Consider the following 9,739-nt stretch of genomic DNA (forward strand, 5'->3'; position numbering starts at 1 on the left):
GTTTAGACCTATTGGATTAAATATTTCAAGAAACAGATATGTCAAGCCCAGTCCAAAACACAGAGAGATTTTTCCTCCCCCTATATCAGGAGGGGTCTTGCGGACCTGGGATGGGAAGCAGGCAGCCAGTTCAGACATCAAAGCTAAACGGTGTTTCGGTTATTGTAACATACTCTGATTCTCTGATATATGAGACGTTGCTCTGATAGTAACTCATTCATTTTAAGGCTGATGAAATGTTTAAACAGTTTAACACCATCCTCAGACCTAAGCTCTTTTGTTGTTGTTTTCAGCCTTCAAACTTTTTACCTCACTTTTAAGACCCTGCACAGCTTCCTTCATCTTTGCTTTCATTTCCTCGTCCTCTTCTTCATGTTGTGTGCGCTCCTCCCAAACTTCATCTAAATGTCTCACTCGTATCTTCTCCCACACTTCCCCTTACGCTCTGAACTTCTTCCCTCTCCTTATAGACTGGATGATCTCTGTCTTCAGTGTGAAAGCCCAGAAAGAAACGTTATTTTTAAAAACATTGAACTACATCTGCCCAGACACTGTTTGTATTCAATCTAAACTATTTATTTTGGTTGTAAACTCCTTATGGCAAGGCCTTTGTCTTCCTTTATGTTCTGTACTGTGCTGGACATACCAGCAGGCAGCAATCTCTAGAGTGGAAGATGATATCTAGAAGGATAACTGGGGCACACACACATTGCACAATGGCAGAGGTAGGGGAAATACTAGCCAAGAAATTGGGGCAAACCCTTATTCTTGCAAAGAGTGCTGAGATATATTTAATGTCTATGCAGCAAAGACAGGAATTTGGTTTTTAGGACTTCATCATGATACTCAGTTTATCTTCCTAAGAAGAATGAAGGGCTGAGTTTATCCTGCTAAGATTTAAACCAATGGTTCCAGTAAGTATAATTATTCCAAATCTGATGCTGTGATCACTATCCCTCCCCTGCCATGTAGTATCTACATTTTATAAGTTGTCACTATATCTTGTATGCATGTATAACCCATTTGATCAAGCAAAAGATATTTGTGGAAATTGCATAGTTTCTCCCTCTTGCATGGCATTGATTCAGGTTTTTGAGCAATCACTTAACCTATGCTCCAAAATCCATTCTAGCTGGTGGTTGTGTTAATATTACAGAGAGCATTTCTCCACTCGCTGATCAAATTCACATAGAGAAGGGAAGTAGATGAAAAGGCAGGCAGACTGAATGAATAGCTGGGATCAGGTAAGTCACATTGCATGCTGTATGGAGACACATAAGAGGATCTTAGTCTGTGTAAAACTGCTGTATCATACCAGGAAATGCAATGCAGACTGAAGGAGACTCTTCAGACAGATGATTTCACTGCATTCCAGCAGCCCTATCCTAAGAAGTGTTGAGTGTCCTCAATTCCCATTGAAGTCAAAGGGCGATGAGGACGTTTAGCACTTCACAGGAGTGGGTCCAAAATGCATAGACTTGAGGACAGATTTACAAAGGCATTTAAAGATGCAGGTAGGCACCTGGAGCCAGATTTTAAAAGGAGTTAGGCACGTAGTTGCTTTTGAAAATTCCACTATGCAACTAACTGCATCTTCAGGTGCCTAAATATCTTTGAAAATCTACTTCATTTGTGTCCTTGAGTCTCCATGATCAGCTGTGCTGGCGAGATCTCCACGCTGATCAAACAGGAAATGAAAATTCAAAAGTTCCTGGGGCTTTAACGGGGAGCAGCTGTTTCCTGTGTACCTGGCTGACATGCAGTGGAGTTGAAAGTGCTCTCCAGAGCGGTCACAGCGGAGCACTGTGGGACACCTCCTGGAGGCCAATTTATTCGAATTACACAACACAGTGACTACGCTATCCCCTGTCGACCTGTGGATGTGCAGTAGTACAGTATGCAATAGGCTGGTTCAACTGCTCATTTTGGGGGTTTAAACCTTCTCTTCTCCTCCTGCTTTTTGTATTTCAGTGAAAAACAAACCTGAGGCTGCATATTATCAGCAAATCTGTTCTGTGCCCTCTTCTGTTAAAGAGGAATCAGCCATCTTACACCCGCTTCCCTGACTCTGCCCTGCATAGACCCCAAAACAGAGAACTCCAGGGGAAAATTACTCTTCCATTCAAATGAGCTGCCTGAAAAGCCTTCCATCTTTCAATACTTGAAAAGTGATAATAGCACAAAGGCTGCAAAATAACTGTTTTGAATTAATGCTGGCATTTAAAGCGTTAGTGAAGAGGAAGAATACTCATGATGAGTAACTTTGATAGGGCATGAGAGGAAGTGCTGGGAACTAAACAGCAGCAACTCCCTGTCCCTGGCTGCTATGGGGAGGAGTATACCTTCAGGGGAAGAGCTAGCAAGAAGGTCCTGCTGTACTCTGCATGTATGTGTGATCTCATGTTATTCTCTAGTGGCTGGCAGAGGATAAGGGAAACACTAATATCACTGTCGAAGAGATCTTCTTTAGTTCAAGTGGTAAAGGCCCATGTTGGTGGAGCTGGAGTTTCTGTATGTGCTTGTGTGAGTTTTCGGGTAATTGTACCCGTTGTCTGCAGCACATGGATTTGTTACAATCCTTCTACTAGTTCTGCAAAAGATATGTGTTTTAAGGGCATATTTTCTTACCTTTGATACAGCTCTCATTGTCCTTTCTGTCTACAAGGAGGTGGCATGGAGAATCAGGGGAAAATGGCAACATGACCAGCTGGATTAGTGCTGGGATTGCACTGACAGCCATGAGAATGGGGTAGAGGGCTTCTGCTTCCAGAATTTAACTGAAATAAAAACAGTGAGGTGAGAGAACCTGAATTTCAATAGTCCGTGACAATATGTGTATGTAAATATGGCAATATAGTTTCATCTTCCAGTAGCTGAAGGCCCAAAAGAGAATATCAGTGTTATTACTGCTAGTGTTAAAGGCAGTGCTCAAGCAGTTATCTGCTGCTTTCTGATCCAAGGATGTTTGTGTTCCACTCGGGACAGAGTCCTCCCTTCAACACCCAATCAGGAGGTTAGTTCACCCTTTGTACTGAGTCCGACACAGATGACTGTTGGTGTGCTTGTTGTAACTGTATGTACATTGTTGCAACAGTTATTTGTGGACCTCAAACACCTATAGTGGTGGTTCCTTGGTACAGGTCCCAGCAAGGAAAATTCTTCATTGAAGAAACATGTGTTAATGTGAGTGCATACATGCAGGTCCATCTTTGGCTGTGTGTTGGTGTGAGTGTGTGGATGTGTCTCTGTGTATTTTTTTAAACACACTTTGATGCACGTGGGAATTTCAAGGAATTCCTTGTCCCCTCTAACAACAGGCAAAAATCAGATTTACAAAAGTCGCATGTATACTACATATATCCCAGTAAGGATTTTGATTTTCTTTATTGAACTGCCCATTGCACATTCTTCATCCCCAAACTCCTTTGCTAGAAAGCTTGTGGTTATTGATACAAACTCCTTGAGGAATGTAAAGTATCATATTTCTGTTTCCATGTCAGCTGATTCAGCCTGCCACAGTCTAGCTGCCTGGGATACTCTGAAAATATGTATTAAAAGCAGTTGCTAAATTGCTTTTTACAAGTGGCTTGTGTTAACATGTTCCTATATTTTAGTAGAAGAAAAAAATGAAATAAGCCTCACATCTCATTACCTCAGTCCAATGCTGAATATCCTACAAATGTTCTGATAGCTACGGCAGTGGATGTTGTTATGGTGATCACCCTAGGCAGCTTCTGGGGAGCACATTCTCCAGCACACAGAGAGCCTTGTGATTTGTTGGTACATTTTCCATTTGAAATAGATGGACCTGGCTATGGTGTTTTTGTTTTGTAGTAGGGTAGTGTAGGGGGTAGTGATGGAAAGAGATATGAGGGTTATGCTATAAGATATTTAGGAGCAATGCTGAGCCTCAGTTTGTAGATGTCTATCTGACAATAGCTCCAGGCTTGGGTAAATATTTTAGTAAGCATGTTCCCTTGGGACATTTGTTCCTCACCCAGATGGCCTTTTCATTTCATATTTCCTACAGCAGACTACTACTGCTTCATTCCATTTCAAATCACAGATTTCAACAGAGACGCAGAATGCAGCGGGCTTTGAATCTTGCTCAGACCTGACCCCAAAGTCTTCATGCAATTATAGCTGTATTCCATTGATTTGATGATGTCGTTCTCTTTCATCTTCAGTAACACTTTTTAAAGAACCTGTCGTACAAAAAGCAGTGCCTGTCACAGGCAGCAGCAACAGGAACCTCGAGGTTAGTTTTCCAGTCAGTCCGCATGTTCCTAAATACACTGTGCACGTTTTGACCTTTTCCCCTGCTTTGCTGCACTCGTTGTATAGACTCCAGTGTAAAGAGAGGGGTGTACAGAAAAGCGAAAGGAAAGGTGGTACATTATGAACTGTAATTATTATTGCTACTATTTATTTAATTAAAACTGTATGTGGCAACGTAGTGCGGTGTGATGCTTTACAGAGCTCTTTAAAAAGATGCAGGCACGGGTTCTCAGCCATGGTAGGACCTCTTTGCTGCTGCACAGAGGAATCCTTCAGTGGTGTCAGGTGGCTGTTCTGGCTCCTACACCTCCCTCCCACACCCAATATTATTTATATAGTCCAGCAGCAGGAAGCTCAGAATGGCCTATTTTAATTATATTTGTATTAATATCCTGCCTATAGCAGAATTTCTAGGACTTTGCCCAGTCTATTTTAAAACACCTGCAGAAGGAGGGGCTTCCACCACCTTTCTTGGGTGACCATTCCAGTCTTACCGATCTCACTTTCAGGAAGATTTTTCTTCATATTCATCATAAATATATTTTTTCTATTTTTTATGTTATTATTTCTAGTTTTACCCTCTGATACTGCTCTAAACAAAAACAACTCCTTTCCATCTCTTGGTGTTTACAACTTTCAGGTAATTACAAATAATTGTCATGTGTCTCCACCCATGCCATCACTCACCCAAACTCTCTTTGCTCTTTTAATCATTTCCCCCTAAGTCAATCCCTCTGGCTCCTTAGTCCTTTTGTTGCCCTTCTCTGAACCCCTTTGGCTGGTGTTCATCTGTCACAACTCATTGCTTTAAATGAAAGAGGTCTCAAATCCATTTTTCACTATTTCATTTTTTTAAATTATCTGCTAAACCAAACATTGAGATATTTGATCTCTCGGATATGACCTCCTATACCACTGTTTTAAACCATATTTGAGTTCAGATAAGAACTGGATTGATTTCCCCCCGTTACTGAGTTTCTGCAACACGGCTTTAGAACAGCAAAAGGAAGGGGAAAAGTAGTGCATTAATACTGTTCGGAGAAAAAAGAGAAAAGTATACCAGCTTGGTGGCCATCTCAGCTTGCAGATCAAATCTCTCTTGATGGTTCCTTTAGGTTTTGTGGGAACAATCACACTTTATACAGAGAGGGGGTTTAGATAATTTTTCAAAGCATGAGTGCCTTCTCTCACTCACTGTCTTGTTCACACCCTTTTTGCCTTTTCATGGAGTTCTTGTTATGCAGTTTGTTATTATCATGGTGGTTACTGATGAAACTGCCCATAATTTTGATGGGTCATGATCCGTTTGCATTCAGTCCAGGTCATTTGGGAAGAAGATGTATAAAGAATGCTGACAAATGATATGCAGCTGAAGGAGCTGGGTAAAGGGCAATAAAAGGGCACTGATGAAAGCCACTATCCAGGGACTGGTATAAACTAGAATGGACTGGCTGAGAGTCTGATAGCTTATTTCACAAGACTTTTGTTCTGGCTGAGATTTTATTGCCTTGAGTAATCAAGCAACACCTTCCAGCTAAAAATATTGGTAGGCTGAGCGCAATGGATGCGGGAGAAGGGAAAATATTCCTCAGCTTTGAAAAGAATGTAGTGTATGCTCACAGCTGCACCCTGAAGAACTCAGGGCTACACGGGTGCCTTTTTCTGAGGAGGGAGAAGACTGTGAAGTAAACATGAGCAACTGCGGCATCTTAAAAATTCACAAGAGGACATGCTTATAACGAGGGAAAAACCTAAGTGCAGCCATTATTAATAATTTTAAATATTGTATTAATATTATTTGAATAATTTGAGTGTTTACAATTTACATTTTTTATTTTTTCCAACGGTCGTACGGAAATGGGCAGCACATAAAATTCTCCTGTAAAGTACCTAAGAAAGCTCTGCTCTAAGCATTATGTGGCTCTAAATGCAAATTAGCCCATCAAGAATGTTTCAAAACTTTTATAATTTTAAAACACTTTTTGGTAAGCCATATTCTCACCTGCCCTGGAAAGGTTCTCAAGGGCTTCTTTGTGATCTATGTAACTAACTGTTAGGATGAAGTCTTGATTCAGATATGGGAAATGACCCAGGTATGTGCGCACACCGCCTTTTGAAGGGTTAGCCACTAGTTTAAAAAGACTAGAGTTCTCTGTCTGAAAGAAAAATTCAACCTTTAAGCATGTAGAGACACTCTGTATGATAGATGGTGATGAAACAGAATATCTTAATGTCTTTATTTTTGTCTGTAATTCTAGATAGGGCCTCTCCTTAAGTAACCTTCAGTAACAGTTCAAATTAGGTAAACTGCTCATGTTAGGAGAGCCAAGATTAGAACTCAGTATTTCTGTTAGCAGCGTGTGTTCAGAGGTGAAGCTGCTGCACTTGGTTCATCAGAGCCAGATTTTGTTTTTCAGGATATGATAGAACAGTGGCTCTCAACCTCTCCATACTACTGTACCCCTTTCAGGAGTCTGATTTCAGCTCTGGGCAGGGCTTGGACTTCGGCATGAGCTCCAGGCAATGGGGCTTGGGCTTCAGCATGTACCTTAGCTTCATGAGGGCCCCTGCTTGCCATCCCCTAATGCCAGCCCTACACTTGCAACCCCCTCCCCAAACCCTTCCCGTGACACATACCCCCAGGAGTCACCACCCCTAGGTCAAGAAACACTGATGTAGTATAGAGAGCAGTATAAACAAGTCATTGTCTGTATGAAATTTTAGTTTGTACTGACTTCGCTAGTGCTTTTTGTGTAGCCTGTTGTAAAATTAGGCAAATATCTAGATGAGCTGACATACCCCTGAAAGACTTCTGCGTACCCCCAGGAGTACATGTACCCTTGGTTGAGAACTACTGCGGTAGAAGCTCAACTGATCAGTTTAGTATTTGTCAGAGGTGTGTGTAGATGTGTTGGGAGTTGTGTCTAAAGGAGAGATAGTTGCTGATGCTATTTGTAACTGCTGCTCTCTACTGAGGTTGTTGGAAATTGATTTGGAATGATTGTTGCTGCCATTTATTTGTAGGCATTAAACCAAGTTATGAATCTTTGATAGTAAAGTTTTTTAAGATGTACGTGTGTCCAAAGGCTTGGGCAATGGGCATACAGTGTATTAATATTGATCTACATATGTAACTTACATTTTTAGTTTATTGAGTTCTTTTAATTGATTATCAGTTAACCAGCCTGTTAAATGCTCTGAGTAAAATGTAACCATTTAACAATTTCTGTCTGCCTCTGCTTGATTGCTCTAAAGGCAACTGCTTTCTAGTGAAATTCAGAAAACGCTTTGAAGTTAGATGTGTGTGTTTTTCTGCAACATGTGCACTAAGGGAGATGGTAATTACATACAGGAAATTAAATGAACATATGATCATTCCCAATCTAGAGTCTTTTGTAAATGCTGCACGGAAAGCTTCATCTTCTAGTAATGTTAGGCAGGTCTTGTAAGTAGTGCGAATTCAGCATTGTAACCACAGGTTATAAATGTGCAGCTAAGCAGCAATAAGATACGTCAAATGATATTTTTGGTCAATGAAAGCCAGAAAGGGAGCATTGTGATCATCTGGTCTGACCTCCTGTATAACACAGAGTGTAGAACTTCCCCAAAATAATTCCCAAAGCAGATCTTTTAGAAAAACATCCAGTCTTGACTTAAAAATTACCAGTGTGATGGAGAATTGACTGTGACCCGTGGTCAATTGTTCCAGTGGTTAATCACTCTCTGTTAAAAATTTACACCTTATTTCCAGTCTGAATTTGTCTAGTCCAACTTCCAGGCTTTGGATCATGTACGTTTTCTTGAAAAGCCCATTATTAAATATGTATTCCCCATGTAGGTACTTACAGACTGTAATCAAGTCATCCCTTAGCCTTCTCTTTGTTTGGCTAAATAGATTGAGCTCCTTGAGTCTCACTATAAAGCAGGTTTTCTAATCCTTTCATGATTCTCGTGGCTCTTCTCTGAACCCTCTCCAATTTATCAATATCTTCTTGAATTGTGGGCATCAGAACTGGACACAGTAGTCTAGGAGTGGTCACACCAGTGCCAAATCCACAGGTAAAATAACCTCTCTACTCATATTTGAGATTCCCCGTTTATGCATCGTAGGATGGCATTAGCTCTTGTGGCCACAGTGGCACGCTGGAGCTCATGTTCAGCTGATTACCCACCACAACCCTCAAATCTTTTTCAGAGTCACCACTTCCCAGGATAGGGTCACCCATCCTGTAAGTATGGCCTGTGGTCTTTGTTCCTAGATGTATACATTTATATTTAGCCATATTAAAACACGTTGTTTGCTTGTGTCCAGTTTACCAAGAAACCCAGATTTCTCTGAATCAGGGGCCTGTCCTCTTCATTATTTACCACTCCCCCAATTTTTGTGTCATCTGCAAACTTTATCAGTGATTATTTTGTGTGTTCTTCGAGGTCGTTGATAAAGATGTTAAATAGTGTAGGGTCAAGAACCAATTGCTATGGACCCCGCTGGATGACAATTCTCCATTTAGGGGTACCTTTTGAGACCTGTCAGTTAGCCCGTTTTTAATCCATTTAATGTGTGCCATGTTCATTTGCACTTTCTGTAGCTGAAATCATGAAGTCACACTTGTCTGTGGTGTGGTTGTGCACATATATAATGTAGCGAGGCATGTTTGTGTGCTACTATACAGCTATGCTGCTTGCGTGTGCCAAGTAATCTTTCAACTACATAGTCAGAGCCGTGGATAGAAGAAATCAGGGGGGACAGTAGTTAGAAACTCTGATTTTTCTTTACTCCTTTAGTTTTAACACATCTATTTAAAATTATTTTTGCTACACTGTAGTAAGGTTACTGGACATTTTGGAGCCTCCTCCCTACAGCCCCTTCCTCTCCCATGAGCCCAGATCTCTCTTTAGCAGCACTTTATGGACCCCCAGCTACTTTCAGATCTCACTTTCTGTTGCATGCTGAAGTGAACGATTGTTAAACTCAGTGGTGCCCCCCGTTTCCGTGTCTTTTTGTCTGTTCTTTCAGCTCTCAGGTTTGAAACACCTCAACTCCCTAGCACCACAGCTTGCATTCCCATCAGCAGTTCAGCCCTTCAGCTTTCTGAAGTAGATACTTTGAATTTCATGCAGTTTAGTTAGGTGTCGGTGTTTCTGGTGTGATTTTTAAAACCTAAGGTCAAGTCCATGCTGCATGTTACGTCCATGTGGTGCCTAGTACAGTAGCTTGATCATTCACCAGGGCTCAGAGGCACTGCTGCAATCCAAAGAACAAATAAATAAAATGAAAGCTCTGCTGGCACTTTTGGAAGATTATGATTTTGCCCCAGTGCCTGCGTACTAGTGTATAAATGTAAATGTCGCTTATACTGTCTACTAGCAAAGATATCCCAAACAGTAGGTAAATAAATAGTGTGTGTAAAGACGATTCAACAATAACAATAATACCAAACAATTTTCAGATTTATCCTTT

This window comes from Lepidochelys olivacea, assembly GCF_965140295.1.
Source record: "Lepidochelys olivacea isolate rLepOli2 genome assembly, chromosome: 15".
In the NCBI taxonomy this organism is placed as follows: domain Eukaryota; kingdom Metazoa; phylum Chordata; order Testudines; family Cheloniidae; genus Lepidochelys; species Lepidochelys olivacea.